We start from the raw sequence: 18165 nt of genomic DNA on the forward strand, positions 1-18165 counted from the left end.
GAAATGAGGCTTGTTCAGTGCTTCTCTCGCTCCGAGCAGAAGAGAAATGCCTTCGGCTAGTGTTGTGCTACTCGTTTTCAAAAAAGAAGCTGTCTTCTACTTGCCTTATATAATAGCCTTAAACGCCTCAGTCTCAGGTGCCTTTTTGACAGAAGAGATTCAGTTAAAAGCGCTACATCGCCCCAAACCTGCCTCGAAGCTCTCTTTCCATCTCTTTTTCTCAGCTCACTCCCGCCTTTCAAGTTTCTCTGCCTGTGCGTGGTTCGGCGATCTGCCTGGTTTTTCGCGTACTTTCCTACGAAAATTTACTTCTCAGCCTAAGATTCATAAAGGTTAGGCTGAGAGTAGCAACGGCAGTGAAGAGAGGTGGGGGGAAGCAGCCGAGAGAGAAGCTTTCGTGTGCTTCAGAGGATGCAGTTCTGAGTCAGACATCCTTCCGCCCTCGTTCGGTCCCACAACAGCCTGGGACGGAGCCCCTGCCCCGCCTCCGCGCTACGCGCCCCCGGGGCTGCGGATTGCCCCCGGTACCAGCCCCAGCTGCAGCCGCCCCTCCCCCGCTGCCCTACTTCCCTTCGCACCCCTTCACAGCCCCTGTGCCCAGCCCCTGCCGCAGTCTGGTGTCTCGGCCGCGCCCAGACCGAGACGTTTAGCGTAACGTGCAAAGCGCTGTTGCAAAATGGACACTGAGGGCTCGCAAGGCACAGATTGCACTCGCAGCCCATAAGCAAAATGGCGGCTGTTTGGCTTCGCCTTGGTAACCCTGCCCCTGGCAGGAGAGGCGGGTGAGCCCCGTGCAGTGGGAGGGAGGGGAGAGCGGACGCCATTTTCCCAGAGAGAGGCAGTGACATAGAAGGGAGCGTAGGAGGCTGAAAGGAGGGAGACACGGGAGCAGCAGCGCGGCGGTAGTGGGGTTTGTACACAGGTCCCAAGGCAAAGGCGCTTCCAAGCTGGTCCCTGTACGGTTCTGCGCATTGACCTAGGTTTGGGGGGAGGGGGGGTTTTCCTTTTCCCTTTCTTTACCTTTCTTTTACTAGAGCCTGCTGAGGGTTGAGTCCTGCTCTAAGGTAGGGATATCCGCAGTAGAGCTTCTGCATTGTTTTAGTTAGGATAGAGAAGGGGCTTAGCTGAGGGTTCCTGCTGCCTGGCCTGTGATCATTACAGGTGAGTCTTTGGTTATTACCAGCGTATTCTGCTGTGAGTGTTTTGGGGATGGGAGGGTGGCAAAAAGGGAGTGAAATGCATCGGGAACGTCTCCTTACCCTCGTTGCGAGTATAACTCCTTCCCACCTTGATACATGTTTAGATTGTGATTAAGTTAACCTTAAATTTGTTTCCCGTGTTGTGGGGTTTGGTTAAAAATGGCAGGCTGTCTCTATGTCTTGTGAATATGGCGGGTTACTGTAATTGGAGGAGCTGAGGAGAATTTTTTGGCAGTTATGCCAGATTTATGCATTATGCTTGGGAAAAGAATCAGAAGAGGGTATTATGTGACAACGTACGCTTTCTTAGAGTGGTGATTTTCAGAACGGCTTTATGTGTTACTGGGACTGCGTATCGAGTTTTATGAAGCTTAGGGAAACCTATTCTCTTCCTCCATCCTGTATATTTTTGCTTTGTGGCACTAAAATGGCTCGTTATAGGCCTAATCTCTCTGCCTTCCACTCCCCCGCCTCCTCTCCTCCCTCCCTGCTAATATCTCTGCTTCGTGGTGTAACCTGGACAAACGGAAAGCAGTCCACAAGAGTTTCTGTGCCAATTTAAAAGGAGATCGTTCTCTCCACCCCCTTTCTTGAGGGTGTAAGTAGTTATATATTGGTGCAGCCCTTTCTTGCTTTAGTCTCTGCAGCCAGCATTCGTCTTACTTCAGTCTCCTTTTTTGAAGAAACAAATATTGGTGGGGCAGACCCTATTGCTGCATATGTAGGGGTGGAGAAACAAACGGTTCACTAAGTGGGGTAGAGAAACATAATATAGGCTGATTATAAAGGTCCTGTATTCCCCTGTACTCAGCCATTAGGGAATGTGCGGTGGCTAAAAGCCCTGAGGTCGCTAAAATGGTACATACTGCGTGTCGTTAAAAGCAAGAGTTTGGTGCTGCATCTCGATTTAGGAATGTTTAATCTGTTTATTTACAGTACCTTAAAGGAGTAATAACGAAACGTTTTTGTTATTCGAGGCTCAGATCAGAGAAGAGCAAGAGGTATCCACGGCTGTCCTTATAATGCATGATTAATTGATTATAATCACTCTAATTTTAAAGTTACTTTTGAAAAAATGTGGAGCAGATTTTTTAATTTCCCTCTTTTGTCCTTTAGAGATTCTAAAAATGGCGGCCTCAGGCTGATGTTGTGGTAATCTAATCAGCTCGGGTCCTCCACACCCCATGCAGTGCGTTTGTCTGCAGCATATTAGAGTCTCATTATATTTAAATGGAAAGACTTCCCATCAAATAACGTACAAAACGTCTCTTGACTTTACTGCGATTTAAAAATGTTGTGTTCCAGCTGATTAATTTTATTGGTTATGTCTGTGAAAGGCAAGTGAACGAGACCACTCTTGTCAGGGAAAAGGGGGGTGGAAAAAGGCAGCACACTCGAGCAGCTTCTTTGAGGGGTGTGTATAGGTTGCTTGTAAGGTAGTGTGTGTATCGGTTTAATAATTGGCGTTTGTAGTGGGTACTGTACATCTGTCCATCTTAATGACATAGCAGCAGTAGTATTTATCAAAGTACCTAGTGAGTTAAGATCGCTGAAAGTCAGCTGAATTCTTTGTGGAATCGCATTTGTAAACGTTCACCTTCTAGGAAACACCTTTGCTGGGCATCAGGGTAGCAATTCCATGTACTTGCAGCTTGAGATTACTAACAGAACATAATACTTAGGGAAATAATGCATGCGAGATGATAACCTGTTACTTTATTAAGACATGGAATTTATTCTGCCACATATGATCTTGATACTATATTTCATTCCTCGATTTATTTTGTGTACTGCTGTATAAATTTTACATGTGATAATACACATTAAAATACCAAGGGACAGCGCAATTCCTGTCTAATTTTTTTCTAAATGAAATACGAACCTTTTAGTATCACCACTATAAATACGTTCAGATGGGGGAAGGGAGGTCACAAGGATTTATTTTTTGGTAGTTGGTGTAGTGTGCTCTGATGCAAACTGTGGAGGCTGCAAACCATACATTTTAAGCAACAGCACAAAATACTAACATTTTTTTCCCAGTTGTATGTCTGACTTCAATCTTGTCCTTGGTTTAATGAGGTATGAGTTCCTATCTTAGTGTAGCTTTGGAACCTTCTGGATTTGAACAACTGTGAGGTACTGAAATGGCAAAACTGTCTTCAGTCTCTAAAAAATACTAATTTAGGTACTGTTTAGAATCACTGATGTGTGGTTTAAGGTATACCTAAGTTGGACAGTAAAATAGTAAGACTTCTAGAGTGTTGTTAATGCATGCCTTTTGTGTGTTTTGAGGCCAAAGGCTGAGTGATTTCAACCACCAAGTCATGCGTTAATAGTCCAGTAATGCATGCTTCCATCATACCTTCCTTATTTGTATAGATTTGAGTGTTTTTTTTTTTAATAAACCACATCTTACTCTGTTTATTTTAAAAAAACATGAAAAATATTCTAACAAGTGTGTATATGGACTTCTTGGAAACCTTTTTCTGTTTCCTTTCCATAGATTAAAAGACCCTGGTCTTACGAGTATTTTTTTTTAACATTATGACATAGAGGGTTACGTAGCTCTTAGTCTAACTTCATGGCCGCAGTCATGTTCTCAAGCAGACATCTGATTCAAGATTAAAAGAAAATAATGTTGTACACTTTATAAAAGTATTCTTCTAGGGAGATTGAAATAAACCCAGAGATGGAAACACTCATAGTCAGGTCTTACATTTTGTCTTCTATATTGTTAATTTTATCCCTAAGAATGTCCTGGGAATTTTGGAATCTTCCAGTTTTCCTGTGTAAGTTCTAGTGAGTCAGTTTGCCTCTGTGACTCAGTTTCTCCATTTGTAAAAAACAGATCTTTGATTTGGTTTAAACTGCCAATATAGCAAAAGAAAATCTGCCTTTTTAAAGATTTGATTGATGTTGATATGTTACAGTATATTCACACAAAATTAAATACCCTCCCAAATAGAATTTTGTTGGAAAGAGGGAACATTTGAAATACAAATTTCTTACTTAGTAAATGTTTGTGGTCTACAAACATACTGTAACGAATGCAGAAATGCAGAGTGAAGATAAATAAATTATTTTGGAACTACAAGTATTTCATATGTGAGGGAAAAAATCTGCTTTACCTCTCAAGTTAGCCTTTGGGATGAACTTTTTGCCATCTGTGAAATTTCAGAGGGGAACTAACACTGACGTTTTAGACTATATCTAGGGAAGAATTCTCTTAGTGCTAAAATGCACATTACTTTTAGGAGTTATATTTTATCTTTTGTGCTTAATGAAACTATACCACTGTTAATACTCTGTTGGAAAGCAACAGAAATTGGTGTCATGCTGAAGGCTGAAGTGTCTCTAGAACCAGTCTCAGTTTGATTTAAGGACAATCCTAATTTTGCTGATAGTAAGGACATTTTTGGGGACTTAGGTAAGGAGTAGTATACGTAATTGTAGAATTGTGACATTACTCTAAATAGGTTACTTTCACTTAACCTTAATTTACATTACTTTGCCATTTTCCTTTAACGTTCTCACAGAATTGAATGGGGAAAATGTAGTTTGGTGAATATATAAAAAAAGCAATCCAGTGTTCTGGAGACATCCCCAAAAACTCTATCTGTGCTGTTGGCCTGGTGACTTCCATACAAATGAGCATTTGTAATTCTCTCAAAAGCAAATTTTTTTGGATACTGTGTTTGGAACAGGTACAGTGTTTAAATGTTTCCACTGTGCAAATAGTCGTTTTGATTTATTGCTACAAATGAAACTTTGGAAAAAAGTTGCAGCATATGTGGAATGTGGATTAAGAAAAAAATCCGTTTAAAAGTATTTTTAATAATCCAGAATTTGGAAGAATAATTGTAGTGGGCTTTTGAATGGTGCAAGATTAATATTTCTAGCTACGTCTATTCATATTTTCTTAGTAATAAAAGTTAACTTCATATCTTAGAGGATCGCAAATTCTGGTCCTGACCTTCATACTGAAAAAAATAAATATCTGTTAGAGTTGCATTCAAAGACAAAGCTCTGCCTTCCTTTAAGGTATAATAAACAAATTATTTAAAAGAAACTGTCAAGGGTTCATGTACTTGCTGGGAGGTATTGAGATTATTTCCCTTTACAGTTCTTAATGTGTTATTAATGAAATGGGCAAGATTTTAAGACCTTCCAGTTGATCGAAAATCTTAATTGAGATAATCTGTAAATTTTTGAAGATAGCTTTATGTAAAAACCACATAGGTTAAAATATGTACTTTGTACATGTCTGACTTAAATGCTTTCTTGTATTTTTTTAATGAAAAATATTTAGTATGAACTGTGGTAAATCAGTGTCTACTCCAGTTAAATGTTTGAAAAGTAGAAATGAAGACTATATTGAAGTATATTGCATCCTGTGCAGGTAAAATGTATAAATTTCACATAGTTATTTATTGGAAAGACTATTTCTCCTTCCATGGGATAGTCATGCACTGCTTAGATGGAGATGCAGTATTGTAAAACATAGGTGAAAACTTGCAAAGGACCAACAATTCTGCAAATCATGCCAAGTATGAGAATGGTAAAATAGTTTTTATTATAGATAGAAATTAGTTTTAACATTTCAATCGGTGTAGATGTTAAAATGTTGTAATAGTCTCAGGTTTATAGAAACTTTATAAAATATGCTTCTCATTTGCAATTGTTTTGTTTATTGTTTTATGCCATCATAATCTAGGTGATGATTTACTTTTTTATCTTTATCACAAAAATGAATTACTGTGAAGTTCAAAGACAACATGATAAGACTAGCTTTTAACGACATTATTCTATTTTATTTTACAACTTAAGAAGAAGGACTTGTAATCTGTTGTCTGTTGTTGATTATTTCATCAGTCACAGAATGTGATGAAATGAATACCCTGTATTTGGAAAACGAGAATTTAAAATGTATACAGGATGGTAGATTTGAATATTACTTGGAGTAGCTCCGACTATGGGAATTGCTTTGATGTTTGTCACTCTTAGCTCTCCTAACTTGACTAGGTTTAAAGGTACAGTGAGTGATGCTCTTAACGTGCCTTGAGTACACACAAGGTGCCAGCTCCTAATTAGTATGGTTATAATGGGGCTGTGTTTAAAACTGTATCAGAAACCAAGGTATATTCCAGGTCTAGACAGTTAATCCCATCTTAACTGTTGGTTTAAAAAGACTTTTGCAGTGAAGAATGTTTTTAGTAGGTTCTACTTAAAGTGAAGGTGAAGATCTGAGAATTACAGCAACTTATTTACAGTTTTTGAAGACGTTATAGAGAGATTGCACCTCTCATTTAATTTCCAAACCTATCCTCCTCCAACAATGAAAGGAATGTGAATGTTTTATATACAACTGATAATACAGTAGTTATTTGTCTGGTTATAAGGATAAGGTTCCTCCCTCAGCTGCTTTACCAAATAATACAGCAATTTGCTCTTTTTCTGTTCATTTTTTGTTTGAGAGTAGAAATGATGGGAATCTTACTCTTTAGTATCATTACACAGGATTTTTATGAATGTCTGTAGGTTTTTTTTCCATAAAGTTCATTCTCTGCTGCATGTTCTATGGTCTCTACTTTCCAATCACATCTTCTGTACTGGAAGAGAAAAAAAACTAGGTCTTTTCTTATTCCCTATTCTGTACAGCTTCCAAAGTAACAGTAGAAGTGCTGCAGTGCTATTCGTGTAAGTCGTGTGCCACCAATGACAGCAGAGCTAGTTTTTGGAATTTACCTAAGTGAATACCTGTCAAAATAGGAATTTGTTTAGCCTAATGTCAGACTTTATGTCAAAAGAATTCTTATGTAGTAGATATCTAATTATTAGACTCCCAGATCTTACTAAGCAATACAGAAAAAAACCCACAACTTTATTTTATGTGATGTCATGAAACCAGCAGAATATTTAGATTGTTGAAGGCATTCTGATCTGTATTTGTAGCCACGTTTTTTCTGCCCAAAGGCCTGAACTCCTCCTTGGGAGGATTATTGTGCCGTAGAGTCTAGACCTTCTAGTGATTGAATCACTGTGAGGTACGCTGTTGCATTTAATAAAAAAATAAATATGCGTGGCCCTTGAAGTTGTAGGCAGGACTTGAGCATTACTGCAGAATGTGGACTACGTGTACTTGCTGAAACATTGTATTTTTGAAGTGTTTGTCAAGAACAAGAAGTAAATAACTTTTTCTTGGAGGAAAAATTGTGACAGACATTTTGTGTAAGATTAGTCAGCAGTTATTTACTACTTTGTGGTGGATAGAGAAAAATGTTTACAGTAAAGCAGCTGATAAAAGAATGACTTAAAGCCCTTTTTTTTTCCTTAACTGGGAAACTGCTTAATTTGCTTTCTTAATCTTTTAAATTTTGTCTTAAAACAACTTCCATATTGTAGAGATACTTGCACAATAAGGTTAGGTACCCAGGTTACTTCTCCAAACGTACTGCTGTTTCTGTTCTTCATGTTCTGTACTTGTCCTGTATTTTGCAGTTCCTTAACTCTCCCGCTCAAATAATTGATAATTTTGGAATGAACAGGCATTCTTGTGTGTGGTCTATTTTTTAAAAGTATAGAAGATGTTTAGTAAACTTAGGAGACATGAAGTGATTGACAATTTTAAATTTGAGGGGTTGATTTCTGTAAATACTAAAATTGCTGAGCATGTTTTTTGTGTGATTTTTTTCTTTTTTTTAAATATACATATGCCTCTGGTTACTAATCCTCTAGTAGACTTCCGCTCAATAGTTCTTTCTGTAACTGCATTTATCTTTGTTTCCCTTCTGCTACTCATTCTTTTTCTCTTCCTAGTCTCATATTTTGTCTAACTTCCATTGAGAGAAGGAGTGAAGAGAGAGAAGAGGTAAGGGAAATTCTTCCGTGTTTTAATGGGCTGACATAAATATTTGAAGAGATCACTTTCAATCATTTCTTCAGGAAAATACAAGATGATAATTCTTGGAGCAAATACAGTAAAGTGAAGATAGCTATGGCCCGTAGTAACTAGGTCTTCTGTATGGGAGAAATCTTTCTAGCTACACACAGATTCTAGGTTTGTACATAAAAGGGCAATTTCCTTTCTTCTGACTAGAGTTAGTGTAATGCATTTAATACTGAAGATTTAGTAATTACCTGATGGAAACTTTTTTTTCTTAATGCATAAATCTCAGGTACCATGTAGGAGGCAGGTTTTTTAATTCTTTCTAGATCCCAAATGCAAGGGTAATTCATGCAATCTAGCTGTCATTCCAAACATGAGTGAGGTCTTTATTGAATGTGAAGTCCTGTATGTATTGTTCATAAATAATTATGCTTGTTCTTGCTCTATATGGCCACAATTAAAAGCAAAGTAAGAGAATGAGCTGTAGTAGTTTGGCTGTAATAGCTGTGTTTCTTAAGTTGTTCTGAAGATTGACAGGTCTCAATCAATACAACCAATAACTTACAAGAGTTAGGAAGCTAATTCTCTTGAGATCTCTGAAGCTTAGAATGAAAAGAGATGGCTATGAACAGTGTCCTGGGAGAGGCAGGGTGAAGCAGCATAATGATTTTAGCCATTATTTGTCATGTGTGACTCCAACCCAGCCACAGCAGGTACTTTTTTTGTCGGAGTGACAGGACATGTGAGAAGTAGGTGAAGTAGGACCTGACTGCTGACTATGTGTAGTTCAGTGTGGAGGGTATAGGAGGCTGAAGGGCTTGTGACTGAGGTCAGGAACATCTGTTGTGATGAGGAAGATGGAGAAGAAGATAGTGCTGGAGAACATTAGGTCAGTAGGAATAAATGGGTCCTAATTTTTATATTGTATTTGAGTGTGCCTGCTGTGTCCTTATTTTTATCTACTACTGCTTTTTGTCTTTGTACAGCTTTGAAGTAGACTTAAGTTATCTGTAAGGTCTGAATTTGGACTCATGGTTGTTACTAAGCTTTCTTTCTGCAACTTGCAGTGGTGTAACATTTGGAACATCTCTTAGCAACATCTATAACGTCGTGGAGTATGTCAGGGGAAACAGTTTAGAAGCTTCCTTGCGAGTAAGATTAGTCATTTATCATTCAAAGTCTGATTAAAGCTAGAATCATAGAACGGTTTGGGTTGGAAGGGATCTTAGAGATCACCTAGTTCCAAACCCCCTACTATGGATAGGGGCACTTTCCACTAGGCCAGGTTGCTGGCCTTGAACACTTGCAGGAAGGGGACATCCACAACATCCCTGGGCAACCTGTTCGAGTGTCTCACCACATTCAGTATAAAGAGTTTCTTACTAATATCCAGTCTAAATCTACCCTCTTCCAGCTTAAAGCTATTCCCCCTTGTCCTATGACTACAAGCTCTTGTAAAAAGTCCCTTCCCAGCTTTCTTGTAAGCCCTCTTCCAGAGGTACTGTAAGATCTCCTTTGAGTCTTCTCCTGGGCTGAGTAGCTCCAACTGTTGCAGCCTGTCCCCATAGGGGAGGTGCTCCAGCCTTCTGGTTGTCTTCATAGCCCTCCTCTGGACCCACTCCAACAGTTTGATGTCCTTCCTGTGTTGGGGGCACCAGGACTGAACACAATAGTTCTGGTGTAGTCTCACAAGAACAGAGTAGAGGGGGAGAATCACCTCTCCTCCTGCTGGTCACACTTGTAATGCAGCCCAGGATACAGTTGGCCTTCTGGTCTGCAAGCACACCTGTTACGTCAGAAATTGTCAGTAATAAATACTCAGATTATTCTGATATATGTATTTATGCTCCATCTATAAACATGCTGGGTTTTTTTTCCACATTTGTGTGTAGATAAACATACATGTGTGCACAGAGTGGTTCACTATTTGAAGAATATCTGGGTTATACCACTAAAATGTCATTTCTATCACTAGTTTTCCAGTTAACTATTGTGTAGAGAAGATGTGAGTGCTCAGAGCAGTAAGAGAAAGTGGTTTATCAAAACATGGAAATGTTTTTAGTACAATCTTCTTAATGTTTTCTTCTCGTAAATACTCCCAGTTAAAAAGAAACTTTAAAAAATAAAATGAGAGACACAAAATGCTGTAGGCAGTGAAGTCAGGTCGGAAAACTTAGTGTATTGTCAATGTGACAGTTCAGGACCACAACACACTATAGTGATAGGTGAGTGATTTCTACTCAAAACTTTAACTTGTATAGACTGTGCTAGGGCATAGGTGTATCAGCTTTTCTTAGGTCTGTTCTTACGGATTGCATTGTGGGAAGGGTGGTTCCCATGACCACAGATTAACATTACTGGCCTGTAAATCTGAGGAAAAGCATGACAAGAATTGCTTTTGCTAGTGATTGCAAAATGTCTATACACATGTGATGTAATTGCGGTGGGAGAGCGTGTGTGAAAGAAGAGGAGAGTGTTTAGAACGCATTGTATGTAATAGACTTGTTTTGGCGTCTTTCAGTTTTAAAGTATATAACTCTGTTCCTGTGTGCTTGAGTAACATCACTTTTTAGTCCACTCCCTTTGTAGAGAAAGCGTTTTTAAGGAGAAGGAAGCACCAACACACCTTATAGACTCTTCTTCGGGAAAATAAAATAGACTAATACCTTTTGGTCATCTGTATCTCTTATTACATTAAATGATTTCTATAAACAGCTAACACCAAAGTCAGCAGAGGTCTGGAAGCAGTAGTACTGTCTTGGAAGTCTTAGCATCTTGTCCGAAATACCTTGTTGATACGGAAAACTGCAGTTGTTTTCAGAGTGATCCTATGTGACTCTGGACCCACAATAGCAAGAATTTTCTACTGGGGGCAAATGGAAGTTGGAGTTTTCCTTTAGGTTTAGTGCTGAATAACTACAGATTGTTTTCATATTCAGATTGACTCAGAGCTTACAGCTGTTTTAGCATCCTATGTTGGTTGAACTTGAAAGGTCTTGCTTGACTTAAGACTGCAATCAGTTTATGTATCTTACCTCTGAATAATTTTTATCTGTAAATCTGATTACCCTTACTCTTCTTCCTTGGATTCTTGCATGAGTGGAAAATTGACAGCAATGATCACTTTGTTTCAACATTTTGATATTTCTTCCAGTAAGCGTCAAGTTAACTCCCTTAGATTTGTGCACATCTCTTAAAAATGAACATGCATACAGTGTTCATTCTGATACTTCAGTGCTGCTCTAGGAAATTGTTATTATTTTACCTGTATTTAGAGAGTATGAGCAATAGTTGTGACCATTACTGTTTGGACAGCGAAAGATCTCTTCTGTGCATGTGCTCTGGTCAAATGAGCTCTGCTTTAACGTGGGGGGAACCAGCTATTTCTCTCTAAGTTGAAAAACATGGGGTGTATTTTTTTAATATGTTCAGGAGTGATAATTATTCTCAGACATTGCAGTTATGCAGTTTAATAAATATCAGTAAAATCTCGCTTTACTTCTTAATGTATTTTGTAATATTTGCTTTTAAGGAAAGACAGTTGCCATAGGTAGACAGGTTAGAAAGTTTAATTTTTTTCCTCTCTAGTTATGTCAAGATGCAGAGAGTATAGGGGACACAGTCTCAAGTTGTGCCAGGGTAGGTATAGGCTGGATATTAGGAAGAAGTTCTTCACAGAGAGAGTGATTTCCCATTGGAATGGGCTGCCCAGGGAGGTGGTGGAGGCACCGTCCCTGGGGGTCTTCAAGAAAAGATTGGATGAGGCACTTAGTGCCATGGTCTAGTTGATTGGATAGGGCAGGGTGCTAGGTTTGCCTGGATGATCTTGGAGGTCTCTTCCAACCTGGTTGATTCTATGATTCTAAAAGTAATTTGACTAGTCTACAGTGTCATTATTTAAGGAATTTGAGGTAATGTTGTATGCAGTAGTGTAAAATCTGAATAATTATTTATCTTAAACCTCTCATGAAATACACTAATTATATTTTTCTCCCTTAAACATGTAGTCTTGGTTAGGGAGGTCCTGGTAATTCTTTGTGAAGAGAAGTTATGTGATGAAATACCAAAATCTTGAAACATCTAAACTGTATAACTACTTTTTTTAAATCTTGTAATTGTTGACAGGTGGTGAGTGATAGAGACAATTGCTAGGAAAAAAAAGATTGAAGAACCTCAAGTATATATATAAAGTTATAAAAATAGAGAGGAAAAGACTATTTTTATAACGCCTAATGATGTAAGAAAATTGAACTGATTTAGCAATCAACTCAAAAATTGTAGAATTTTGTGTATGTGAAAAATTCTCCAGATATGAGTTAAATGGTTTGAAACGTAATTTATTTTCACTGATGCCCCTTCATCAATTAGAAAATGATGTTGTGCTGCACCTAGCTTTGAATTCCATTCTTTTATACAACAAAAGCACCAAAAAGAAACTTATGGAAAATGGAATTTGTCTGGCCTCTTTTGGCACTTGGAGGATGATTGACAGCTGGGCTTATGAAACCCTGATGGAGTCATCTGAACAGTTTGACTGGACTTCACGTTCTTATTTTACAAGTGTGGTGTTCTGTCTAGGTGGTCTGTCATCTGGTTGTTTTCTGAAACTGTTCTATATAGGTTTTGATGATCCTAAAAAGCAAGTTGAAGGGGGGGGGGAAGACATGCTGATAAAGCAAGTCCAGAGTTCTTTTCTGCCAACATCAGATCATAGCAACTAGTTTCAATTTTGAGTATTTAGACCCTGTAGGATTATGTTAAAAAATACTGATGTAATTTCAGAAGATTACTGATTTACTTTTTTATTCAAAACTTGAGCCCTCTCTATATTTGTGGTTGGTGTTTTTTATTTCTCTGTACCAGTGAAAACGTTTTTTCTTTTGCTGTCACACAATTGGTCTTATTAGAAGGCCACGGCAGAGAGGAAACATGTGGTCTTCATTAGACCACAGAATAATGTTGTGTAAGTAGAATACCTCAGGGATAATATGTAAGTTATTTTTTTTTCAGTGCATAAATTATGTTATTTGTACAAAGCCGCATAGATGCATAATTTGGAATGCATTGTGTTCTTCTGTTGCTGTCATTAAAGAAAAAAACTTGGTTCTGGTGCCATAAGCAAAGTGGACCATGGGAAGTATGGTATGGCTTCAAACATATTAGTCTTAATATTGGTAAGTCTGGAAGCTTTTCTAGAGAGAAGAGGCACTGACATTGAAAATGTAAACCAATGTGATTGAAAGATAATGTGTGATAAATTTCTTGAAGGAGGTTTATCTTATGCAAGGTAAATGCACGAAGGAAAGGTTTATTGTTTGGTTGGGTTTATTTGTTTTTAAGATTAAAATAATATTAGGACAAGACACACTTTTTAATTGCAATTAAAAACAACATTTCTTTGAACAAAACCAGTAGTTTCATATAATAAAACTGCTGGAAGGGTAATAATGAAGAAAATCTGATCTAATAAATTGCCAAAATTCCTTCATTTATCATTATAAGAATAGAGTGGACTTTAACCAAATTGGAGGCCCTCTACTGTTGAGACTGAAATACAGTAGATGACCTACTTTGCACAATAAGGAACTGATCATTGAACTTTGGAGCAGCAGTTTTTATATGGTGTCTTTGACCCTGAAATTACCTGAGCGAACTAGTATTTTTTTTAACTTTAATATAGTGCTTGAAGAAGGACTTTCTCAGACAGTAAGTTGTGTATGATCTATGTGAGTTGTAGAAAGACTTCTTCTCTGACATACTTCTTTTCACTCCTGCCAGTTATTTAAATAAAATGCACCTTTGAAAACTGTTTCCATAGAAGGCCATGGGAGAAGGATTGTCAGACTTCTGAAAAAAACAATGACTTGAAGTGGGGACTTGCATAATTTTGAAGCAACCATCTTATGGTAGCAGATAGTATTTATGACTCATGTGACTGCTTGCGTTCTTCCATAAGGCAGGGGAGGGTTTTGTGCATGTGTGTATGTGCTGAGGATCTGAAATCTTAGGGTGGTAAATATGATGAAGTAGCATTAAAATAATTTTCTGCTTCCTTTTAGATTAAACAACTTCAATTTAATGGTGTTTGGTAAAATAAATGTGAGTCACTCAAGTCTGACTTTACTCAGAGTAGGTTAGTATCTTGGAACCGAGTGAATTCAGAATAAGGCTTAAAGATACATTTGATGTTTATCGTTGCTCTGTTTTTATTTCTCACAAAAGTGATCTATCTGCTCAGAGATGATGGTGTTAATTTGGCTTTGCTTTATCGATTAATTTTCTTTATGTAAATAATTCTAAAAATATAAACTTTTTTTCTTTCTCTGCATTACTTTAGGAAGCAAAACCAAATTTCACTTGATTGTTGAGTTTGATAACTACATGTCTTTACTCTGTGTTGATAATTAAGGCCACTTGAATAGAGGGTGATTGGGCAACCTCAGTTGTTTAGTGTGAGTTTGGAGATGTCATAGCCCTTGAGGCAATTGTCAGAGGCAGGTTCTTCACTACCATCAATCTCCTGGGCGTTTTTTCCTACATTAATTCCTAGTTGTTACTCGCTCAGAAGCGTTTAAAGAAAATTCAATTAAGGAAAACCACACCACCATCAAAAGTAATTTTAAGTGTGAGAAATGTCTAAGTGGGGACCTTGATCCCAAGTAGTGGTGTTAAGTATGTCTTTTGGACCTACTTTTATAGTCTTACCTAATAATAAGTGTAAAGTAATATCTTGTCATGGGTTGAGTTGAATCTGCTGATGAATATTCAGTACAATAGTGATGTCATGCCAGCATTAAAATGAAAGTGCTGGCTGCAGCAAAGATCATGGGGTTTGAAGCTCGGATTGTAGCATCGGAGGCGTCCTATTTCTAGTCTCTGCTTCCGGTTTCCAGGTTTGCAGTGTCGGCCTTTCCTCGGGGCTGGCTGCAGGTTGGGGCATCCAGGCATCACTTGGTTGCTGGCTTCTGCTGCAGCTTCTGCTTTTTGCTGTGCTTTTCTACAAACCAGGCTAAAGTAATTGAGCAGCTTATCTCCTCATTAAATTCCTTATCTCAACGCAGAGGTTTTTGTGTTACTTTCCCTCCTGTCTATATGTGAGGGGGGTGCTTGTGATAGCTGACAAATGTCCCTTATGCTAATGGTTTGTTAGCATAGGTCAAACTGCAGTTGGTAGTGGAACAACCTGTGATAGCCAGTTTAGCTGGACTAAAAAATGTTTTCAGTTATTGAGTAGGAATTAATATTATTTATTTTACAGGAAACATCAGTTTACCATTTATTTATCCTCTTCAAAAAAGTAAATTGCAGATGAAGTCTATATGGTGTCAGAAGTGAGTGCTCTGTTTAGACTGTGAGACAGACTTGGGGTTTGTTTTATGCCTGCTACTCAGAATATTCTGTACCTGCTTTTGACTTAACAGGCTTTTATTGCTGCTTGTTCTTGAAAATAGTATGTTTTCAGCATTTGTGGCATTGGTTAAGAAAACAATGTTCAGGTGAGAAAAGCAAGATACCCCAATGGCAGTTTGCCTGGTTGCTTTTTAGGTGGTTATGTGGTGTCTTGTGACAAGTTGGTGACTTGTAATGGGACCGGAACAGAACTTCGGCTGTCTAAAAGAATGAACTGTAGAAAGTTAAGGCGCTTCAGAGCATATAAAGATGCTTGGCGTTGATTGGCAGACTTCAGTAGTAAGATGAAATTCAAGCAATATGTGAAGACTTGGTGTCAGTTCATACCTTAGAGATGTCCTGTACAGATGCCACTTCATCATCCTTATGATACCAGTTTTGTCAGTAAAAGGAATAAATTCAGATTTAAGTCCACAATGGTTTTCTGAAGCCGTTTAATTTTTTTAAAATACACCATTTTTCCCTGGAGGTTTACTAGTTTTTTTTTCTTGATGATCTAGTGTTTAGGAAGGATGAATTTTGTTAAAGATGTTGATCTTAAAACTGTTGGGCTTTTGTAAACTTCATCTAAGGTACTAGGTTGCCCAGGACAGTGGTGGAAACCCCTCTGAGCAACCTGATCTAGTATGAGGTGTCCCTGCCCATGGCAGGGGGATTGGAACTAGATGATCCTTGAGGTCCCTTCCAGCCCTGACAATTCTATGACTACACCTCATAAGAAGAGAGGAGTGTATTTGTTAGACACTGTATGTGCTTTGCTTTAAAATGGTCCATGTTCTTGCAGTTGTGACTCTTTGGAAGCTACTACACAATCACAGAATGGTAGGGGTTCAAAAAGATCTGTGAAAAATGCCTAGTCCAGCCCACCTGCTAGAGAAGGAACTCCTAGAGTAAATCACACAGGAAGACTTCCAGGCGAGTTTTGAGTATCTCCGGAGATGGAGGCTCAGTTATCTAGTGCAGTGGTTTGAACCGCATAGTACACATGTTGCCCACTTTCAGGTCAGGAGTTATGACTGCTTTACGATCCTAGGAGGTAGGCCACTGGTTGCTCTCTTTCTCTTCCTGTCCTTGTTCTGGGCAGATGCATTTTTTCCTGTTACAGGATTTTGGATGAGTGTTCCCTTCTCCCTTTTCCCTGTGTCCTCTCTGTATGTGCTGGTGTAATCTGACACTTTTGTAGCAGGAGAGTAAAGTATTTTGTGTAAATCAACTGAAACTGTCTTTTTTTCTCCGTTTCTTATTTCCTGGTAAGGGAAGAGAGGCTGTGCGGGGTGGGGGAAGATACATTTTGCGTTATTCCCTTGAATCTAGTCACTTGTGGAAAACTTAAGATGTATTAGGATATAAAAATGCACCAGTTTCCTAACCCAAATAGAGACAGCCGAGGTGCTGTGTACTTCATCCAGTCGGATGTTCTGTCTCAGTAAGATGGGTGGGACACCAGTAATGTATGCTGTACAGGTAGGATTGTTGTATTCATGTGTGCGAGTCAAGTAGGTTGTATCTTTGCTGTACAGTTAAAAGCTGCTGATTCTTTTTATTTTACTGCTTAAAAAATCACAAATGTGGCACCTGACAGTTGTGTTAGTGCTCTAATAAATGAAGAAATTGTTTTGTATTATTGTTCTGAACCATTGGAATGAGTTTGGTTTAAAAACATGCAGAATGGGAATTAAGACATTGTAAGACATTGGGTTTTTTTAACATTCTTCGTTTGTGTTGTGGACATTCAGAGCTATGGGGTTTGGTGTTTTTTGTTTTTTCAAAGTGCATGCCAGAGGTGAATAATCCTCTCTAAAAAATATTTGAACAATTCTGTAATGAGGCTTCTATTGAAGGGTATACCAGCTGGGCTCTGGCAGCATAGAGCAATAAGCAGACATATGTCACATTGAGTAAGTCTGCCAAAAAGTGACTCTTTATCACCTCACTGAGCGTGATGAATGAGGTGGGTTTTTTTAAATCACTAGTTTAAATGACAATGTTTTTGTGAGTTTATAATCCTTTTAAGTTCAGGCCTTGAGATCAAATACACTTATTTTAAGGGTGTTATGAAGTTAACTTTAGAGTCTGTTGAATGTTGTCCTTTTGTTTGCATGAGTCTATGGGACCAGATGGGATCCACCCAAGGGTACTTAAGGAGCTGGCAGATGTAGTCACCAAGCCACTCAGCATTATTTGTCAGAAGTCCTGGCTAACTGAGGAGCTCCCAGTTGACGGAAGGCTAGCAAATGGGATGCCCATCTACAAGAAGGGCTGGAAGGGTGATCCAGGAAAGTACAGGCCTGTCAGTCTGACCTGGGTACCAGGGAAAGCTTTTGGAGCTGGTCATCCCGAGGTGCTGTTGTGCAGCACATACCAAGACAACCAGGTGATAAGGCCCAGTCACCATGGGTTTAGAAAGGCAGGTCCTGCCTGATTTCCTTCTACAATAAGAGTGCCAGGAGGATGGAGCCAGGCTCTTCTCAGTGATGCCCAATGACAGGTCAAGGGGCAATGGGTGGAAGTTGAGGCATAGGAAGTTTAGTTTAAATATGAGGAGGAATTTTTTGACTCTGAGGGTTACAAAACACTGGAACAGGCTGCCCAGGGGAGTTGTGGAGTCTCCCTCCCTGGAGATACTCCAAACTTGCCTGGATGTGTTCCTGTGTGATCTGGTATAGGTGA

At 38.7% G+C, this 18165-nt stretch overlaps 1 protein-coding gene across 1 annotated transcript in view; it reads left to right on the forward strand.

Annotated features, from left to right (window-relative positions):
* Positions 1-464: 464 nt before the first annotated feature.
* The window catches only part of KMT2E (lysine methyltransferase 2E (inactive)), a 61870-nt gene continuing 44169 nt past the window's right edge, over positions 465-18165 (forward strand). Inside the window, 1 exon segment of the mRNA XM_064165953.1 lies at positions 465-1161. The gene's annotated coding sequence lies outside the window, so the exon portion shown is untranslated.

Source organism: Pogoniulus pusillus, chromosome 27 (genome assembly GCF_015220805.1).
Source record: "Pogoniulus pusillus isolate bPogPus1 chromosome 27, bPogPus1.pri, whole genome shotgun sequence".
In the NCBI taxonomy this organism is placed as follows: Eukaryota; Metazoa; Chordata; class Aves; order Piciformes; family Lybiidae; genus Pogoniulus; species Pogoniulus pusillus.